General features: G+C 39.4%; 1 protein-coding gene and 1 pseudogene across 2 annotated transcripts in view; one reads left to right on the top strand and one right to left on the bottom strand.

Annotated features, from left to right (window-relative positions):
• Positions 1–504: 504 nt before the first annotated feature.
• LOC119769213 lies at positions 505–5,896 on the bottom strand (annotated as a pseudogene).
• A 7,284-nt stretch (positions 5,897–13,180) lies between these two features.
• Positions 13,181–22,291, top strand: part of LOC6040029 (mucin-5AC) — a 355,515-nt gene continuing 346,404 nt past the window's right edge. Inside the window, exons 1-2 of one of the 2 annotated variants that reach the window (XM_038264629.1) lie at positions 13,181–13,843; positions 14,785–14,992. The gene's annotated coding sequence lies outside the window, so the exon portion shown is untranslated. The remainder of the gene's footprint in view (positions 13,844–14,784; positions 14,993–22,291) is intronic. The other variant, XM_038264628.1, reaches the window with a different exon arrangement.

The following is a 22,291-nucleotide window of genomic DNA, read 5'->3' on the forward strand; positions in this document are numbered from 1 at the left end:
TAACCCCAAGTAACCGCGGGACTGTATAAGGTAACTTTAAATCCCCTCTATATCAACATATAAAGTTTGCCTATAGAGTCTTGAAACTTTATATTCACTTTATACGCATGGAGGTAAAATTGAGTGGCGACGTCTAGAGTTGATATAAAGTTATACAGTGGTAAAACGTCAAAATACTACGTTACCGACAAAACAGAAATAGAAAAATCAAAAAGTTTTGAGCAGCTCTCACTCTCTCTCTAGGGAGAGTGCTTTCGAGCTGGGATGACGGTTTTGAAAGTTTGTTTTTTTTTTGCTGTGTGCTTTCGAGATTCTAAACTGCGTGTACTAAGATGTTTCACCTAGATGCCCTGCGCCAGCCGTCTCGTCCGTCCTGAAATATGTTTAGTCAGATGCTTTTTGTCGACTAAGCCTTCCTTGAGGAACAACTTCGTGTCATTCAGGAAAAATGAAAACACCTCACAAATTAAAACAGAGCATTTATTTATGATTACACTACATTCACTATACACTATACACTATATTCACAATATTCACAATATTCTTCGACGAACAGGCCAAGGCACGGAGCACCAACTGGGCACCCGGTCCCGGTGTCTTGGTGCGGTTTCCGCCGGTGGCACGCAGCGACTTGCACTTTTCGACGACGTCCTGAGCGGCGTAGGGTGAGGCCTCGTCACGATCGGCCTTGGCCTTCATGTCGCCGGTGACGCGCGAGATACTTTACTTGCCCGAGAGATCCGTAACTTCGACGAAAAGCTGGCGTAGAGCGAAATCTGGACATCCTCCTTCATGGTTTAGTTCTGGCAGGAAGCCATCGCAGCTGGAAATTTGTATCTTGTGACGAGAAGAAACTGTCAATGCAAAGAGAATAATTTAACACTGAGCCCAGTAAAGCTAAGTATAATTGACTCACAATTTTATGGACGCCGAACGATTTTCCCGCAGCAAACATAAACATACCACGAAATACTGCCAAACTTTTATTGCCCTCACTAGTGTTGAGTTAGTGTTTTGAAACATTCTAAGAAATGTCAAAATGTGATATAACATTAAAAGCTTACTTTACAGTGATATATAAAGCTTGCCATTAATGTTTCAAAATATTGTTGTGCCAAATGCTTTGAAACTTTAATTGGCTGTTCTAAATGTCATTATACAGTAGGTAATAATGTTTCAAGCTACAAATGTTTCAAAACATTTGGAAAGTCTATTTAAAGTGTCATAGCATCGGGAATGTTAAGTTAGAGTGAATTTAGAGTTTTGATTTAGTGCTTGTGGTTACTTGGGACTTTTGAATGAATTTTCTGATCATGATGAAAAAAGTATTTAAAAAATAGGTTCAAGGATTTTTTGATTTTTTACTGATTTTTAAATTATTTTTTTAAACAAAAACTCAATTTCCAAAATTTCTTGTTTTTTTTTTATTTTCGAGATTTGTTGATATTTGTTAGAGGCAAATACCCGCAGCTTTTGAGCCAAAGAGAAGAATAGTAAAAAAAATCGATGTTAAACAATTAATCATTTATGAAGTTTCCCGATCTTTTCGAAAACAATATTTTAATTTTTTCAATCAAGACTATCTGAATTAATTTATCTTGATTATTATTTTTTAATATGGGTTAATAGTGGGTCTCGTGGCGCAGGGGTAGCGGTTTCGGCTGCCGATCCCGATGATGCTATGAGACGCGGGTTCGATTCCCGCCTTATCCACTGAGCTTCTATCGGATGGTGAAGTAAAACGTCGGTCCCGGTTTCTCCTGTCTCGTCAGAGGCGCTGGAGCAGAAATCCCACGTTAGAGGAAGGCCATGCCCCGGGGGGCGTAGTGCCAATAGTTTCGTTTCGTTTATTTTTTAATATTGTTTTTGAACAGATCGGAAAATTTCACGAATGTTTCATTTTTGCCTTCCTCACCTTACTGAGGAAGGCTATAAAACCACTCAAAAAATGAACTTCTTAATTAGACTTCGAAGACCCACCTCCACGTATACCTATCGACTTAGAATCAAATTCTGAACAAATGTCTGATGTGAGTCCGAACACCCAAAAAAAAGCACTCGATTATCTCCGGACTGGCTGAACCGATGTTGGCCGTATTGGTCTCATTCGATCCGTCTTAAGGTCTCATTAGACCTTAGTTAACATTCCATCGCCCAAGGCTCCAAAAAAGTTGGAACGGTAACTTTAACTCAATGGTTCTCGGGCATAACTCAACCAATCAAGATAATTCTTCTTTCCAGTGATTTTTTAGGATGTCTTGATGATTCTAGAACTTTGCAGAACTTAATTTGATCAAATCTGTAATTTTTGCGATCAAAAACATCGTTCAAACTTTTTTTTCGGGTGTAAAAAAAAATTCGCACTAAGTTGCGCGGAGGCAGTTGTTTTTTAAAAGGTGGAACGATGTTTTCGGTCGCAGAAATTACAGATTTGTTCAAATCAAGTTCTACAAAATTTTAGGATCCTAGACATTCTTACAAATCACTGGAAACAAGAATCGTCCCGATTGGTTGAGTAATGCCCGAGAACCAGCGAGTTGAAGTTACTGTTCCACCTTTTTTGGGAGGCTTGGGCGTCCGTGTAAGTTGGACATGCATTGGGCGTTCCAGTGTTAATATCATGAAGTTTACAAAAGTACTTCAAAAGTTATGCAAAAAAAAAAACGATTTTGGCTAAGCACCGGAATATTATAAAACCGGTAGTTTTTCGTAAGAAAAACCGCCGTGTTATATATTTTTAGAAAGATAATTGAAAGACCTTTCAAATGAGCCTAAAACATCGAAGATCTGATAGCCCTATCAAAAGTTATTAGCACTTAAGTGTTATTTGTACACTTTTTGGAGTCATTTGTAAAAAGATAGGTCGTGTAACAATATAGTATACAAGTGAAGATGTACTATATGAGTGTTAGGAAGGCACCAACCACCTAAAGGTGGATTAAGTAACGTTTTAACAATGAAAATAGGATTATTAGTTGCAGAGATATCGACATTAGAAAATGGAGGGTGAGACTTAGAATATTTCAATTTTCGTGTTTCTTTTTCTTTAAGCCGCTGTATCTCAGCAACCAGTGGTCCTATGTTTAATGTCTCTTAGACAATTGATAGCAAATTTTCTAAACTTTGCAAATAAAAATAATTTCAGAAATGGTCACTCATGGTCACTAACACTTAGTCTGATCACATCATGTATCGTTGTTGTTGATTTCCAAGACTTACAAAAAAGTAGAAAAATAACTGCGAGGGGAAGCAAGATTATTGTGGGGTCCCCAAAAACACGAGCAATTTGAATAAAAAGATTGGATAAGGCCCAATGGGGTTTCTCCAAAAATTGTATTTAACTCCAAATCGACAAAATAAACAAGGGACAATTATGCGCAAGTTTAGAGTCTCAAAAACCAAACAAGTCTTTAAACAGACCTTGTTCGCCCACGGCGGTCAAAACACAAGAGAATTTATTTCACAACATCACATTACAAAGTCAAAACGTAAACAATAACAAACAAATGTCACTCTGACACGAGACTTCATGTTCACCCCCCCGTACGACGGGGGGTGACTAAAAATACCTAATTATAGGGTCCGCGACCCAACAGACCTTAAGAAATGATTCCTTCGCAATAGTAGGTGTGAGTGGCTAATAGTCTTGATACGATACAATGACCACAATTTAATAAGAAAATTTGGTAGATTTATTTTTTGCCTTTTTCTTTCTGTATTGTCATGTCATTTTTTTTTAAATACGGTAAACTTGGGAGACAATGAGAGATTTTTCAAACGCCAGCCAAATCCATGTCATCCCAATTTTGGGTGTTTCATATCCTTTTTCCTATTTTTTCAGAAAGTCCAGAAATGGTACAACCTCAGGAATTTACAAGACTTGCCGGTATAACCGCAAATAAGGAAATGGAAAAACACAGCAAATATTTTTTCCATGACATGTTTCAACAAATTACCTACACGGAGAAATAAAAGACTCAAATCGTTCATGAAAATTGTTCGTGGTTCCGATTTTCATGAACGCATTTTTATGATTTCAAGAACTCTTTTTTGTGGTTTGGTTGAGTGTTTTAGCAGAATGCATTACTGTGAATACAAAGATACGAGTTGTTCCTTTTTAATTCCGCTATATATTTTTAATATCTTGACAGATACGTATTTCAGTCGAGAACAGAACACTGATGAAGTCTGCAAGTAGTAGACGAAATACGTATCTGTCAAGATAATCAAAATATATAGCAGAATTAAAAAGGAACAACTCGTCTCTTTGTATTCACAACTCTTTTTTCTCCGTGCACCTTCTGCAAAATAGTTTACATTAGAGAGCCTAGTCTAGAGATCCCATTTTTACATCTATGAGATAATCAAAAAAATCAAATCAAATTATTCGCTCTACAGCATTGCCTTCGCGTTCTCTATTGCGAGATTCCTACTCAAAACTAGGTGTCTGAAGGTTTGGTTGTTGAGGCAACTGCAAACTTCCTTCTACACCTTAGCTTCCATCCACCCCAGGATTCGAACTGACGACCAGGGAGACGACTCTTACACCTGGATTGAGCTAATGACCTAACCCTCTAGGTTAGATCGGGGCCAACATTTACTTCCCCATCCGACGGAAGACGTGGTCAGACAAATCTCGTCTCGAAAAATGCCACCGGGACCGTCTGGGAGCAAACCCAAGCCGATTGGGTGAGAGGCAACTACGCTATAAGGTAACATTTTTCAATTAAACGTTTTATTGCCAATGATGAACCTCCTAATCTGGTAGCAGGCATGGCCGTATGGTTACACTGTCCGCTTTGTAAGCGAGTGATCATGGGTTCGATTCCCATCTGTTCCAACCTTCTATCGAATGTGGAAGTAAAACGTCGCTCCCGGCCTTGGATGTTGTTAGGCCGTTAAGTCATTCCAGGTGTGGGAGTCGTCTCCCTGCCATTAATCCAAACAACCCAACAAACCAAGCCTGCTCCGGTGGAATCGCAATCCAAAGGACGTCAGTTCAAACCCTGGAGTGTGAAAGGTTCCTTGATGGAGCAAATAGAGGTTTGGATGCTCTCCCTATTTAAGCCTTTCGGAGTCCTAAGTTCGAACAGAAACTTGCAATAGAGACAGGGTTATCAAAGGAAAAAATAGAGTTAAAATGACTTATGTGTTAATCATGTAACGAATATTAAAATAAATTAAAAATCGTTTCGCACATCAAATTTAAAACTGACAAAAAATAATATTTAGACGTACACCGCTCAAAATCGTATCCTAAATTTCACAAAAGTCATTATGAAGTGCCGTCACCGCCAAACAAAACAAGAAGTCATCTAAAGTGTGTCTGGGTGAGAAAAAAAAAAGCTGAACGTATTGTGCAAAGTACATGCCAGCAGCAGAGTTGAAAGAAGAAAAAAAAAACGTCATCCAAAAACCGCAAAAAAATCATCCCCGGCTGGTAGGCAGAACAAACGAGCAAGAGAAGTGAAGTATTTGGTGTCTAGACAACGACTAGACTATTTAACTACCATCGTCACTCTTTTTCAGTGCTTTTCTGTTATGCACTCGACCCTTCTACCACTCTGCATTCTCTTCTCTTTGCAGCCACGTTCAAATCCTAACCCACTGCACTCCAATAACAGCACCCCCTTTGGACCTCCCTTTCGGTGATTTAGGGGGTGTTGGCGGTGTAGGCCGTTGATGCCGCTTTGAGTGGGTTGGAATCCTCTACTGTGATGCTCGTGATCCCGTGATTTTAGGTTTGGTTCATGTCCTTGCAGTGCTAAGTTGATGCAAGGTGTGTGTCTCTGCTAGAAAGTTACCAGTTTGATTCTTCAAATGCTTTCAACAACAGCCATGACTTTTGCACAAAAGCCATCATTACCGATAGTGGTGGTAAAGTGTCTTTGTGCATTTCGTTCTATGAGTCTGTGAAAAGCGAAACGGAAAAGCCACAGCCCCCCGCCTCAGACTCGACTGGAGCGCATTCCAAGTTTGAAGTCCAGTGTGTGGTTTGAGGTTTTTGCTCATTGTCTCTGCGGCATCCCATCAGCATTGGCAGTGAAGGTTTTGAATCTTTCAGTTTTGGAATTTGACAAAGATTGCATCTTTCCTTAAAAAATAAGAGGTGGCATAACTAAAGTGAAGACGTAAAAAGTTCAAGAAGTTCGAAAATCTAGCTACCCTGTCTCATGTTATGACCTGTTCAGTGATACTTATGTGCTTTTTGAATCCGGATCTCACTTATCTGCATGAAAACGCAGTGTTGTTGTCATCTCGATGAATATGTTCAGAAGTTCTTGTGGTGAAAACAGGTCACTACTGCCTTCACTCGTTGATGCTGGTTGGTTTTCCCTCGGTTGCTGACTGAAGCCTGGAGGTGGCTGGCTGCAATGGCTGCAGATTTGGAACCACTCGAGCAGATCCCGCTCCTGGTGACGCCAAAGCAGGAAAATCCACGTCCGGGAATGCTGGAGATGTTTTGCGGCGATTTGGTTGGTGCCTCGTCCTCGCTTGCTGCCGATTTTTCACAAACTCAGCTCGTTTTGGACAGCTTCGATTCTTGGTCGAATGGTCGCTGTGGCATTCTAGACTAGCCGTGTAATGGCTAAATTAGTGTTGAGTTTAGGAAAACACGGTTAAGCGTGTGAGCGGTCGAGTAGGTTAGTCTGTGTACGAAGATGGCGGAATAAAGCGGTGCATTGTAAACCGCAATAAATGTGTTTTACTTTAAACTTGAGGATATCACATTGGCGATCCTGCCATGATGATTTTCCCTTATTTTGTGGAGAAAAGTTGTGAGAAAAGTAGTGTGATATTGTGTTTTTGTGAAAAAGGAATAAATTTGTAGATTTTGCACGCGTGGAGGTTGTTTTGTTTTTGTTTGGTTGGAGGAGCTTTTGGGTTAACCCAGTGCGCGAGTAGAGTCCGACAAGAGCCCGACGTTGACGAGGCATCGTCGGTCGAATTCCATTTGGTGAATAATAATGAGTGGTTGCGGAGGAGGAAGGCATTTATAACCGGTAAAAGTCCGTGTCGAACTGTGTCTGGTAGTAGTGAAGGAAGCTTTAGGAGTCTGCGCTTGAGGAAGTGAACGAGTAAAATAAACAACTGTGAGTAGAGTGATTAAAGCTAAGGAGTGGAAAGAGGTTTTATGTAATTGAGCTGGGAGTTGTTTTATTGTGGTTTAGTATTGTACGGTCAGTTCCTTACTGGACTCGGTCTTTGGTAATGGCTGTCGAAATAGGCGGCGTGCCAGATAAGGGCAAAAAAAAATGTCAAAAACATCTCCCTCCTCACTTCGAGTCACCATCCAGCTGCAGCAGTGTTGAGAAACAAACGAAGCACGCGCGTGCATGATGGCGCATGATGGCGGCATCGAGCCAACCCTAGGGGTGTTCATGTTGTTAAAAAAATAAAAAAATAAAACAATATTAAAAAATATATATTTTCAGCTGAATTAAAAAATTGCAAGAACAATCGAACAATTATTACTGATGTTGGAGAAGTGGTTAATACCAAAATTTTTATCCATAATTTATCTGTGAATTGAACGTTTTCAAACTAAATGGGAATCCCTAGGCCTGTCCACTACCGATTCCAAGGACCGTGAGAAAATGCAAAAAAAAAGCTAAATCCACTATATTATGAGCAATAATGATAAAATAATTGTTTTGTATTTTAAACATTATTTACCGGTCAAGATGAACAATTCCAAAGAATGGCATGTTAAACGTAATATGTAATTTATTGTTGTATTGGATACGGAAACCTGTTTAGCGTGCATTTCAGATCAAGGAAAAACTGAGTCAAGGATTATAGGACGTTGATATTTATGAATCAAATAATAAATTCATGATATCAGAATAATTAGCAGTCTTGGCAGAAGTCAATTAAGCATATTGGCGACGAAGCAGTATTAAAAGTTTAGATTCTGATCAATTTATATACATTTTGAAAATGAGAAATGGAGCGAGTGCTAGAGCGAGTGTGACTGCTATAAAAAAAAATATGTTGCGATTTGTGCTGACGTGTTTTGGAAGAAATATATAGAACAATATTTAGAAATAAGAAATAGATTTGCTTCGACTTTTATTTATTCAATCTCAGAAATGGGAAAAAATAATGGCTTATGTTGTTTTTAACAGCAACGGCAAGCAGCTGAGAGGTACGATTCATTGAAAGTTAGTATGCAAGGAAAATCAGTAAAATTTAATAATAGGAACCTAAAAAGAGATTTTTTTTACTTTTTACATTGTTAATTAATAAATATGAAAGAGTCACAATAATAATTGCGTCAAATGTTGGATTACAGGTTCATTTAAAAATAGTGTATAATGTTTTCTATCATCGAATAAAAGATAAAAGTATTACAATTGTTCTGGTCAAGTAATGTGTTAATTACCGATTCGTTTAGATTCGATGGAAGAACTATAAGAACACTAAATGGGCTGAAGGTACAGTTCGATTGTATTATTTAAGGAAGTTTCACAAGAAAGCACAGACAAAGCATGGAAAAAAGCCAAGAGATATCGTTAAAAACAATGTTTTTCGAGTTTTAATGCAGTTAGATTGTATACACGATCATTCGTTTCAGTTTTGCCTATCCAAAGTGTTTTTGAAAGTTAAGAATGGAAGTCTTGGTCGAAAAAAATGCAATGGGTCGGGTTAGGCCCATGACCAGCAAACAAAGAGTTGGAAAAAGTGGATTCAGCCCATAACCTACTTAAAAAAAGAAGAGTTGCTGACAGTTGAGCCGGGTTTAGCCCATGACCAACTTAAACTAACGTGTTTGGAAAAAGATGGCGGGTTTAGACCATGGCCAGCGAAAGCCAAAAGTGTTGAGTCGGATTTAGCCCAAGACCAACTAAAGTGTGTTTGGAAAAAAGAGTCGGGTTTAGCCCGTGACCTTCTAAAAAAAAGAGAGGGTTGCTGACAGTTGAGCCGGGTTTAGCCCATGACCAACTGAAACTAACGTGTTTGGAGCAAAAGATGGTGGGTTGAGTCCATGGCCAGCGGAAGCCAAAGATTTGAGATGATTTTAGCCAAAGGTTAACAGATGTACAAGTGTTATGGAAAAATGAAGCTGGTTAATCTTATGTCCAAATATCTTAATCTTGAAGTGATTCTTCAAGTTAGTCGTTATAGTTAAAGTTAATAATAAATCAGGACACTGATTCGGTTGAAATCAAGATAAACAAATAAATTCACCCTATGGTACCTGTATGAAAAAAAAAAACAAATTGAATGAAAAAAAATCATATATATATTAAAAAAATAACTTGAGGAACAGAAGTAAGTTTTTCGTGAAAAAAAACTTGATGGATAATATGGTTTTATATTACAGAGAAATATTGATTGTACAAAACAGAATATATCTTAAAAGTATTCCAAATGGATTGTGACGTAATCACAATTGGGTCCTAAAATTAAGTTTTGATAGAGTTATCTACGTGCGCATGTATTCTATACGTATTGTATTCTGTATTCTGAACGTACACAAAAAAAATGAGGTTATATTTTAGATAAAATAGTTAAATAGTTGATCTATCGAAAAAAAAATGTCTTGCTAAAGTAAAAAAAAATGTGTTTATAAATGGTTTTAAGAGTGTCTTTTTACCGTTGGACATAAACATTTTCAATGGGCTTTAGGACCCTATTGACAGTACCATTGAAACGTAAGGCAAATAAATGGCTCACATGATAAGGAGACGGTTACACGTTGTTTTCAACATTTTCGGAAAAAGGCGAGACGTGGTATCTGAGTTTGGCTCTATTGTGAATTAATAATAACGATAAAGAAGAGTTTTTATTATTGGTCGAGTAGAAGCAGGAGCTAGTGGAAGATAAATAGCAATTTGTCCTGTCTCGGAAGAGTCGCTGTTAAGCAGTTGGACTAACAATCCAAAGGTCGTTAGTTTGAATCCCGGGGTGGATGGGAGAATAGGTGTAAAAAGAAGATTGCAAGTGCCTCAACAATCAAACCTTTGGACATCTGGTTTCGAGTAGGAATCTCGGAATAAAGAACGCCAAGTTAATGCTGTTGAGCGAACAAACTTGTTTTGTTTTTAAATTGAAATTTCTATAATGTAGGAATTTGGACATCATTTCATTTGTACCTGGATGAATATGTCAATTTGAAAATAAAAACGATAGTTCTTTGTTAGTTTAAAATGTAACTGATTTACAAGTTTCCCACAAGGAAAACACCCTTTGAAGAGTATGGGTGCTGGCATTTGCAACGCGGATTCAATTCAATTTTTAACATACTATAAGTCGCCTTCCCAAAGGTGCCGTGATAAGGTTTTGGTCGTGATAATGCGCTACCTTCCAGTCGATTTAAGATAATGATTAGAATTAAACATAGGATAGTTATTTTTGTACGGGATGTTAAAGATAGCACTAGAAAAAGTTATTAAAATGCTATGTTCATTTAACTCTATGGTAAATGTATAATTTGAAGAAATATAAAATAAACTGTTTGTGGGTAAGGCTGATCAAAGTAAACAAAAGGTCACCTATGCTTATGCTTATGCTTAAGGCTGATCAAAGTAAACAAAAGGAATGAGGGAAAAACATGCAAACTAGGACAAGCGATTTGCAGTTATTAACAAGATGCAAATATTGCTGGAAAATTATGAAATATGTTTTGTACTTTATGGTATAACCACGGTTCGGTTAATATTATGTATTTGTTTGTGGGTGGCTTTTCTCTGTTTTTTTCTTGTTTGTTTTCTTTTTTTTTTCTTTTCAGCGGTAGCAGAGGAAGAGGGAAGAACAGAAAGAACAACCGTTTGAAATTCAAAAGGCTAATGATACCGGAGGGACCGAACGCTGTGTACATCACTTCTACGATACAATTCAGCGAGGACTTAGATTTAAGAGTTAAAATACAAGTGATAGTTTTTAAGTTATTTTTCATTCATAATTTATCGAAGGGGAGGATGTGGCATTCTAGACTAGCCGTGTAATGGCTAAATTAGTGTTGAGTTTAGGAAAACACGGTTAAGCGTGTGAGCGGTCGAGTAGGTTAGTCTGTGTACGAAGATGGCGGAATAAAGCGGTGCATTGTAAACCGCAATAAATGTGTTTTACTTTAAACTTGAGGATATCACAGTCGCCACCGCAATTGAAGCATTTGACTTCGATGTTCTCGTTGATTGTGTTGCAAGCTTGGGTTTTGTGCTTACCTCCGCAGGTTACACAACGACTCTTGATGAAACAGTTCCTTCCACCATGTCCAAACTACAAGCAGTTCGAACATTGTGTCACGTCACGGTGCACTGGACGATGACGTTCCCAAGTCACGATGATGTTGAAAATTGCCCGAACTGCTTTCAGCTCAGACGGCGTTGTCGATCCTTTCTCGAGATGAACCAGGTACAGTTGAGCACGATACTTGATGTCTTTGTTGTGTCTCGTCATCTTGAAGACTTCGATCATGTTCAACATCAGAATTTTGAGCTCATCTTTTGCCTGGATCGTCATGGCTGTAGTATTCAATCTTTGTGTTGTTCAGGCAATCCCGAACGCAGTTGTAATCCTTTCTGGTAGGTAGCAGAATTTTGAGTCCATCAGCACACAAGCGAATGGAAGCTCGTAAAGCACCAGATTTGATAAACCCGGTTAGCTACTTTCGCACCGAGTCCGATAACGGTGTTTTCACAAAAAATGGGTGGCAACTTTTCCCGCCGTTCAAATTCTTCCTTCTCGCTCACGTCCACAGGGAGGGTAGCGAACTGGTTTTAGGCGAATTTTGAGCGTCTTTGCTCAAACTGCCTAGCTTTGTAGGCAGCACATCGGCATTCTTAAGTTTCTTCAATTCTACTGATTTTGGTGGTGAGGATCGCCTCTTTTTCCTGCCGTGAGGCATTTTTGCTCTTTTTAGCACTTTTCAGGAGTTAATATTGAGGAGTACCTCTCTCGTTGTTGGTTCCCAAGGGAATAACAATTTGATGTTAGCTTCCGGAATGTGCACCCTTTCTTTCGTTGATTTCTGTTTCACCAAATCTTCGTTAATATTCACGTTAACCAAAGTAATTATCGCATTAAAAATGTTATAAATGTGCAGTTTAAAAAAATATAATTCAATGTTTAAATGCAAGTATTTTTACTTTTTTTTTCTATGCATGGTTATCAGGTCACAATTGTTTAGGCTTATTGGAAAGCACTAGCAGTTGTATATTTTGAGGCGTTTTTAATATACATCTTTTTTACTACTAAGGGACCATCCATAAACAACGTGGACACTTTTTTTAAATCTCAGACCCACCTCCCATTCCCCCCCCCCCCCCGCGTGGACAATATCCATACAAAATAAATCTTTTTGTATGGAGCGTGGACAATCGCTGAACCGGCAATTGCTGACGGATAAAGAGGGCGAGTCAACTGTCAAAGCCAGCTGGCCGCGTCCGTACACTGACACTAGAAGGCTGCATCAGGTATGCCACCAAAACGAGGGGCCTTTTTAGGACCACAAACCCCGTATACTTGCAGACCAAAGTAACCAGCAACGTTCACATGGTCCATGGTCCATTGGTCCGTTCCCTTGAGGTGACAGTTCCTGATTCCATGGCCCAGATACAAGCAGTTCCTGCATAAGATACTAAATATTGTCATTGATTTTTCTTTGAGAAAAGGTCTTGTTCTATAACTACTAATACCTCAAATTTCCCACCCAGAACGATTACATATCCCGCGGGAGAGAGAGCACGAGAAGAGGGTCACCAACAAAGTTGATCGCCTCGTTTTCTCCTTCTCACACTGTTTTAGCTCCACAGACAAAACAACGTGTCAACTCGATCCTCACCTTGAGTGATATGTTGCAACGCGCTGCAACAACAACATTGAAAATCTGAAAAGCAGAGGTGCACTGTAGTCTACATCCAGGCTTATTATCGCGAGTGACAATAGTCTACGAGGTGGCGTCAATGTGCCGTGGTCCGTTTCCATCCTTTATTTTGTTCTATAGCAGCAACGTCTGTTGTCTGTGATTAGAACCATCAGCAACGGTTTGAGCTTGGCCTAAGTACTCTGCGCGATCACCAGCCAAGCCGTGTCGTCGTGTCGTGATGTTCGTGACAAAACTCCTGGCTCTCACTCACGCGCTCGCTCGCCCGCTCTCTCGATCTCGCGCGAGCCGGGCTTTGCTCCGAGCGAAACTGGCCCCGAAATTGTCTCATTTCTTCGCGCAGGGGGGACACCATCAGTTTTGGTGCGTTTTTCCTGCCTCGGTGAAGCATTTTCGACAAAAGTGGAAATTTTCCTCGGTGGCGGGCGCGATTTTTCCGGGCGGTTCGGGCTTTTTTTTCGCGGTTTTCGGTGGCTCGCGTCGCGTTTGTGGGCTCACGAGCCTGCTTTGGAGTTGGAGCCCGTTTTCGGGAGCCTTCGTCGTCGTCGTTCGGTGCGAGAGCAGCTGATCGTCCGCGTGTGCGTTTTTTTTCTTCTTTCTTTTGTGCCGCGAGTGTGTTTGTGTGTGACGACCACGCGGGGGTGTTTGTGAAGGCTTGAAGGCGCCAATCACGGAAAGGGCACACGACGCGATCGATGGCGCCGTGTGGTGCCCCCGGGGAGCGGCAATGTCGGTCAATGGCACGAAGCGACCGAAAGGGGTTTAGGTGAATTCACCTCACTTTTCGTGTGCTAAAGAAGAGTAGTTTCCAGGTGGGGCAAGAGAAAAGGGAGCGGGGGTTAAAGTGACGGGTTCGCACACCTCTCTCACTCGGGCTGTTGTTTATTATCGTGATCAAGTGTAAAAGTGCGCGCTGTCGTAGCTTTTTGCAATGGCGAAAAGAAATGTGATCCCCGTCCGTCACCTCCGTAGCACCCCTCCGAATCCGTCAAACGTCGCCGTCACGGCGAGGTTAGTGTGCGATCTAGGCGCAAAACGCGAGCCGCGCGATTTATTTATATGTGCAAAAATAGAAGAAAATAAAAAGGTCTAAAATATTTCACCGCGCTCGCAGAGTTCTCCACCTCTCTCACTCTCACTGCGGGAAACGTGTGTGTGCGAAAGTGCGCTCTCACTCACGCCTTTTGCGCGAAAGTCACCAAAGCAAAGAGGATCGTTTGTAGCATCAGAAGCGGTCGCCGCCGCCAGACGACCAAATACACTCAAACCCCGATGGTTTGACATCAACTGTTGTCAAACGAACGGGGTCACTTTTTAGTTTGACACCCCTTTTACATGGCGTTCACACACACTACCAAACGTTTGTTTTGATAGTTTGCGTAAGCGCCTTGTAAAAAGTGACAGTTCGTCACTTTTTAGTTTGACTTTGACCAACCAACGGGGTACAAACTAAAAAAGTGTCAAACGAAAAAGTGACCAACCACCGGGGGTTGAGTGTATTAATGAAGCAATATAAAAATAAACATCAAAAAACCAAGGGAATGATGGAAAGAGAGGAATTACAAATCCGTATAAATAATTTCAAGATTTTTCAGGTGTAAACCGAAAACGCGATCAAAAAATAAAATGGAAGAATAAGGCTTTTAACTGCTTATTTAATTGTCGGTGTACAGGACGCCGCACTGTTTAATCATTTGCTGACGTACATTCAATTTTGCAGTCCAAACCCAGTCATTGAATTGGAAAAATAAAATTCTTTTTCAAATTTTCTATTCTTGATTTGTGTGCACCAATGTCGAAGACCAAGATTGTTTACTTTTTGCTCTTTGGTCTGACAGTCTTGGTCTGACAGATTTGGTCTGTCAGTTTTATCATGGATTTTGGTCTGGTCTAGGCGAGGGATAGGACACAGCACCTTCCTGCAAAAAACGACATAATAAAACTTCAACTAGAGAGCATCAGTAGCAGAAGTAGTAGCAGCAGCAACCGCGGGAGAAAGAAGCTGAGAAGCACACACTAGTCGTAGTGCTCTGTAGTAAAAGTGTAGTGTGTTGTTTGGCACGGGGGCAGAACAACACGCACGCACACGTTGTGGTGCGTGCTTAAGCAACACGTTGATTGCTGAAGATCGAAGTGAGGATTTACTGCAGTTATGAAATGGTATGTTTACGGAAAGTTACCAATGCATGATTTTGTTGATAAAAACTAGAAAAAAAGATAACCGAACAATAGTCATATTACAACAAACTGTCCAGTGAATGGATGACCGGAAAAATAAACTGCATGCATTGATGTCATCCTTCATATGAAAAAGTTTTGATCTGATCTTGATATATGTACAATTGCTGCGAGTGCGATAACTGGCCAAAGGCAGAGGACGTTTTGTCACATCTAAATTCTCGAATGCTGGGGAGTCCGGCAACCCAATTTCGGGTAAATGCAAATAACAGTCTATCAAATAAAACGTGTTTGATATCGTTTACATGGTGGGCTCTAATTTTTGCGTATTCAATGTCAAACATGAAAACGCGTTTATCTAGGAACGTCAAAATGTGCTATGCAACAAGATAGCACGCTTGCGTTGAAGTGTTCAATCGTCCTGGGTGACTAATTAGGATGTAAAAAAATACTTTTCCGTGATTTTAATTTTTGTGTAGTTGGTGACGTTGCGTTGTGCAACGCCATTGGTTTTTGTTGAGACAAGTTTCCCATATAAAATCCAAACTTGAGGGCCTGTACAGAGCTTGAGAAAGTTCAAAACTCCAATATTATGCATTTCAAATACGCTACAAACTAGCCTCCACGCCACGGTTATTTTAAAAATCGCTCAAATTGCTGGTATACTAAAAAAGGAACAATTGTTAAAAAGGCTTTACTGAGTTAAATCTCATTTAAACCAGCAGGATCTTCAACGCTACAATATTTTTTTTATTTACTCCGTTGAGCTGCAGAAAATGTGCCCAATTTCAGATTCATGGTGAAGTATGGAACTACTGTTATAGACCCAAACAATCAGATAAAAGCACAAGTTGTAATAAAGTTTTTTAGTGTTATTTTTTGTGGGTTCTGCAAATGCTTTTGATACAAATTATATCAATTTTATACTTCAAACAAGAAGTACTACGAAGAAAAAGTGGAAGATTAGTTGCACATCAGTGAAAATAAATTTTGAAGCCATATCAGATTAGTTATTCATAAGTGATAATTTTTCACTATAAAAACCATACCACGGGAACAGTGTTTTAAATTAATTGATAAAAGAAAAAAGTCTAAGCAGTTATGACGTGGCCTTAACTGTAATGGCGTTTAAAACGTAGTTTATGTCTGATGAGTTGATACGAGAGGTACAAGAGATTCGATTAAGTGTTTGGTAAAAGCAAGTTGTATTTCAAAATATTATGCAGTATAGGTACTTGAATTTCACATCCGTGTTAGGGAAGCACTCTTTCTTTGGCAAATTGTGTGTTAGGAAAGCACAATTTTGCATCAAAGTTCAAAGCATTTTGAAAATATTTTTGAACTTTGTATTGTTTCAATAATCAAACTAAATTAATTGAAAATTAAATAGAAAACTGCTGTTGAAAAATTCGAATCAAATGGTGCAAAAATTATGTTTCGGGGGACTAAAAAATATCTTTTGAGCAAAAGTGCATGATGGTGTGAAATCTGGTTCCAGAGACATGCACTTTTGAAAATAAATGAAAAATATTGAAAATGCTGTCTTTAAGATGTCTAAAAGCTAAACAAATTTGCAATCGAATTGTTCTTAAACGATTTTTTGAAAAAATTGCACCGGTTTGGAGTTAAAGTCATTTTTATGTTATGATTTTTTTTTGCTGTAAAAAATATTTTAAAAAATACAATTTTCTCTCTGAGGCTTTGATTAAACTGTCCTACAAAAAAATAACAAATATAACTGCGCAGGCTCAACTCGAGGGTAAGCATGAAGTTTGAGGTCCCCATACAGCAATTCCCGCGAAAACAGCATGATTCGAAAAAAAGTTCTTCGATCGGGCCAAAAATTTTTCTGGGGGTTCCTTGGCCAAAATAATTAGACCCGTATTTTTTGTTTGGCCATTAGGGTGACCTAAGCCGTGTTAGGGTGGTCTGAAAAATGGCAATTTTCGTCGATTTTTTGCAAAAACCACAACTCCGCACCATTACAAGCGATTTTGGCTATCTTGAGCAAAAACAAAAGAGTACTTGAAAGTTTTTTAAGGCCAAAATAGTCTAAAATTTCAAATGCCTAACATTTGAAAAGGTCAAATGAAAACTTAATATGCCCTTTTGAAAGTTTTGGGACTAAATAGCCAATGTGTGAAAATATGTTTATCAGATTCCTCGGAAAATTTAACAAAACATATAAAAAAAAAATGGCGAAAACGGCGTATTTCAATTACGAATTTTTGGTACCCTAACAAGTATAGGTCATCACTGAAATTTTCAAGTGATCACAGTTTTAGTGAAAAAAGTCGATTTTTCCCGTTTTTATCATTTTTCCATTTTTGTGCGTGACGCGTCGAAAACCCCAGTTTTTATTTTTCAAAAATCGTATCTCAGAATATTGAAAACATAACTTCATCAATTTTTGATATGTTATGTAAACTATTCCTAGGAACCAGGTAAACATATTTTCAGACATAGGATCTTTGGTCCCGAGACCATCAAAACAGATTTTTTAAGCTTTCATATGACCTTTTCAAATGTTAAGCTAGATTTTTGAAACTTCTTTCTATTTTTTCCCAAATAGCCAAGTTTCTTTTGCGTCTAAGACAGCTGAAATCGGATGAAAATTTTCGGACCACCTCAACACGACGTAGGTCATTAGGGAATGGCCAAACAAAAAAAAGTACGGGTCTAATTATTTTGGCCAAGGAACCCACAGAAAAAATTTGATCCCGATCGGAGAGCTTTTTTGTCGAATCATGCTGTTTTCGTGGGGAATTGCTGCATAAACAGGTGCACTTTGCATTTTTCAAAAATACTTTGACAGGGCCAAATGGTTTATCTCCACAGTTTGTATGGAAAGTTAGGACGGTTCGTCGCTGTTGCATACAAGCAATAATTGCATGGAGTATGTGGAAGTAGCGAACAGCACTAATTCTCCATACAAACTTTGGAGAAACACCATTTGGCCTTGTCTAAATATTTTTGAAAAATTCAAGGTGCTCGTGTTTATGAGGACCCCAAACTTCATGCTTTCCCTCGAGTTGAGTTAGCACAGAAATTTTGTTGGTTGGTGTTATCGAACAATATGTTTCTGAGGTACAGCCTCACAAATAATTCGAATTGATGAAAATGAGTTTTTCTAAGCATCATTTAAATAGCCTTTAATTTTCTACTGACGACATCTCCTAAACTATTGGTTCGATTTCAATACTTTTTCAAAACATCCAATGCGGTTTCCTATTTACTTAGGACATTTTTCTCGATAAATGTTGTCCAGATTTGTTCCATTCGGGTCAGTTTCGAGTCCCATAGCTTGGTAGTTATACAAACAAAAAAATGGCTTTTTCGCTTTACTACAACCCGCAGGTCTTGGCAGTCTACATCGAGCTTTCAAATCGCAACATGGACTTAAACTTTCTGTACAGTTGCTGTGAAGCGACATACCAAACTTCATGAAATTGAAAGATATGTCAATCTACGGTCATGCCGTTGTTCGTTGACCCAGCCTGGCCAATTTCGAACGTTTACCGGCATCAAACTTCATGAAATTGAAAGATATGTCAACCATTGGTCAGCGAACAACGGCATGACCGTGGATTGACGTAGTTTTCAATTTCATGAAGTTGGATTTGGGTGATGATAGGGTTTATCTCATATTCCGGAAGTGTCGCCAAGGGGCCATCGGTTACCGGTTCCAGATCGGTCACAGTGGGTAAACGAACAACGGTATGACCGTATCTTTCAATTTCATAAAGTTTGATATGTCGGATAAAAGGGTTTCTCTCATATTCCGGGAGTTTCTCCAAAGGGCCACAAGGAACCAGTTCCAGAATGGATCAGCGAACAACGGCATGACCATAGATTGACAAATCTTTCAATTTCATGAAGTTTGATATGTAAGATGATAGGGTTTCTATAATATTCCGGAGGTGTCCCCAAGGAGCCCCCGTAATCGGTTCCAGATTGACCACAATGGTTCAGCGAACAACGGCATGATCGTAGATTGACATATCTTTCAATTTCATGAAGTTTGATATGTCGGATGATAGGATTTCTCTCATATGCCGGGAGTGTCCCCAAAGGGGCTCTCGGTAACCGCTTCCAGATTGGCCAGGATGGGTCAGCGAATAATGGCATGACCATAAATTGAAATATGTATCTTTCAATTTCATGATGTTTGATATGTCGGATGATAGGGTTTCTCTCATAATCCGGAAGTGTCTCCAAGGCGCCACCGGTAACCGGTTCCAGTTTGGCCAGGATGGCTCAGCGATTAACGGCATTATCAAAGATAGACATATCTTTCAATTTCATGAAGTTTGATATGCAACATGATGGGTTTTCAACAAAAATTTCAACGGGTACCCGGGAACCGGTTACCCGGAAGTGGCCACTAACACTCCAGAGTGGTTCTGGCAATCGTGTGTTGTGTTTTAGTAAGTTTTATGGATCAATGTCAACTATCATGAGAGTATTGGTATCACGTGAAAAACAGTAAAATATGAACTTTTCGGATGTTCCGGATTTCCGGAACCGGTAGGTCACCTGGCCCTGATGTTAATATTTGTGGTCAAAGTACCTGTCGAATGCAACCCGGAGCATCCTGATTGGTGTAAATTTGCCGGAGAAACAGGTCGTCAAAGTTGGGGTCTTAAAAAAGCCTTTTTTGCGGTTGTAGTCGATTCCCGGTGGCCACAGTGACCAAATCCGGGTTTCCATTTCGGTTTCGGAAAGGGGACGTTCTATACTTTCATTTATGACCAAAAGAACCGGAATCGGTCTAAAACAGGATTTTTGCCGATTTTTTTAAGTTTTGGATCGAAAAGGACCCCAATACCCCAATAAAGTTAATAGTAGTTTATGCAACAAGTTACAAAAAGAGGATTTTTTCGGCACGAGTCGTACATTTATCCAACGAGGTTCACCGAGTTGGATAAATACGAAGAGTGCTGAAAAAATCAAGTTTTGCAACGAGTTCCATACAACATTTTTTGCAATTCCAAAAAACACACTTAGTGAAATTTTATGTCAAATTTTCATGTATTTTGTCAATAAATCGTTTAGATAAAAAAAATGTTGAAAAGTGTTACTTTTCGAAACAAGTGCTGAAAAGTTCAACTCTTCAGCACCCATTTGAGTGCTGAAAAGTAGAACTTTTCAGCATTTATTTTGAAAAGTGTTGCTATTCGATTCTGTTATTTTTGGTACAGAAAAATAGGCTATTTCGTCGGTCAAGAATGACAGGAAAAGTAAGTAGTTTCACGATGGAATTGCAAAAAGTAACTTTTGTTAAGGATGCTCCCCTAGGGGTCGTCCGAGGTTTATTTGTTTTGTGAAATGTGTATTTATACTATAAATTTTATGTCAGAAAATTTCAAGGCTCTAGCATGTATATAGCAAAAGTTATGGCAAATTTAATTTTCAAAAGGGCCGAAAAGGACCCCAATACCGTAGGAAGGCTAACACATGGTTCCCATACACCCCAGGATTCGAACTGATGACCTTTGGAGTAAGAGTCCATTGGCAACCACGCATCCACTTCACCACCGAACATTTAGGCATTCTGGTGTAACCAAATCCAAACAAGAAGTTTTTTATTGGTTTTGTGAGGATGGCATCAATCACAAAGGTGGTTTAAATAACGTTTTTTTTATTGATTCAACCCTGACCTACACACCATTATCGCTCCCAACTGATCGCACAACCACAGTCTCATGCGTCGTCATCTAGAAACGGGAGAGAAGTTTCGTCGCTCTCACTTCTTCAGCATGTGCATTCAATTTGCACCGCATTGCACATGGGAATAAATATGTTGAGAGCTTGGCGGCTGGCTGTTTGTCACCACGCGTTATATTTTCGCCAATTTTCACGAGACGACACACTAATAATAACCCGTCGCCGCCCGTTGACTCGTCGTCGCGATCGTAGCAGCACGGAGGCAAGTTTGTCAGAGGCAGTATGAGCATGATGACAGAACGAACCCCTCAAAGACGCGAACCACTGGCGGGACGTCGCGACGTCGTAGAAAAAGGACGCGAGTGGCGTCTTCGATGGTGATATTTTGAACATAGTGTCGATTAGCGGATTCAAATTAGTCCCAATGTTGTTACAGTTGTAATGAGCAGACCTCTCCACCCATTTTTTCCGGTTCATGTCTCAGCAATGCAAACTAGACATGTCGGTTTGTGTCTTTACTACGTTACCTGTGTGTGTGTGTGTGTGTGTGTGTGCAACCAACCAAACGGGACCACGCGGTCGCTTCTTACAAATTGAGTTGTTTCCATGTATTTTTAACTCTCATTCTATACATGCAAATAACTCGCATAGGCATTTGGAAGGTGTTAGCTCTACCGAGCTTCGGTGACCCATTTCTACGCTGGCTAGCCGGGCGCGAGGTACTTCAGCTTTGTCGACAAGCCCCGCCCTGAAGAACGTTTGGACCAATCGGATTCAAACGTTATTTAGAACTTCCGAACCCTTGTCAAATGGACAAGGACCCAGCGCGTATATAGTTGATGGTGGTAACAGTATTCCTAATTCCAGTCATAGCTCACCAAGTCGCGATGGCCTAGTGGATAGCATTTTTGCTTACCAATCCAAAGGACGGGGGATCGAACCCCGACTCGAGCGGCTTTGATTTTTCGTACATGTTCAGAGTTTCAAGATTTATATTTCCTATACTTTCTCGTTGGGAGCAGATGGGAATCGAACCCAGGACCATTCGCTTACAAAGCTAACACCGTAACCAGTCAGCCACGGCCGCTCCTATTGTGTCTTTACTACGTTACCTGAGTAAATATTAGAAAAGTAAATATGTGATTATATTACTTATTCTAGTATTCTTAAAAAAATCTTGTTCAACATTTGCTTACCGCAAATTTTGGGGAAATTAAATATGTCTTTATTGTACTTTCTTATAATAATTACATTTCATTTACATTCTAAGTGGTATGGCTAAATGCTCTTCATCTTTGTTGTATTTTTCGTTTTATTATTACTGTTCACATTCATTCATTTATTTCAAATTGTTTTACATTTTTGCATTTAATCGAATACATTTGGGTAAAAAAAAAGAAAAAAAAATACTTTAACAACTAATCCTAACTTAAAACTAAAACAGTAAATTCATTGAAATATTCAAAATCATTAGAACGAGTAAACTACGAACTGTATTTCAAGATAAATCCTCCAAGCGTTCTTACTTGTTCCGCACGAGTTTTGCAACCACGCAGTGTTGTTGTCATCTCGATGAAAATGTTCATAAGTTCTTGTGGTGAAAACAGGTCACTA

The sequence above is a fragment of the Culex quinquefasciatus genome, chromosome 3, assembly GCF_015732765.1.
Source record: "Culex quinquefasciatus strain JHB chromosome 3, VPISU_Cqui_1.0_pri_paternal, whole genome shotgun sequence".
NCBI classification, from domain to species: Eukaryota; Metazoa; Arthropoda; class Insecta; order Diptera; family Culicidae; genus Culex; species Culex quinquefasciatus.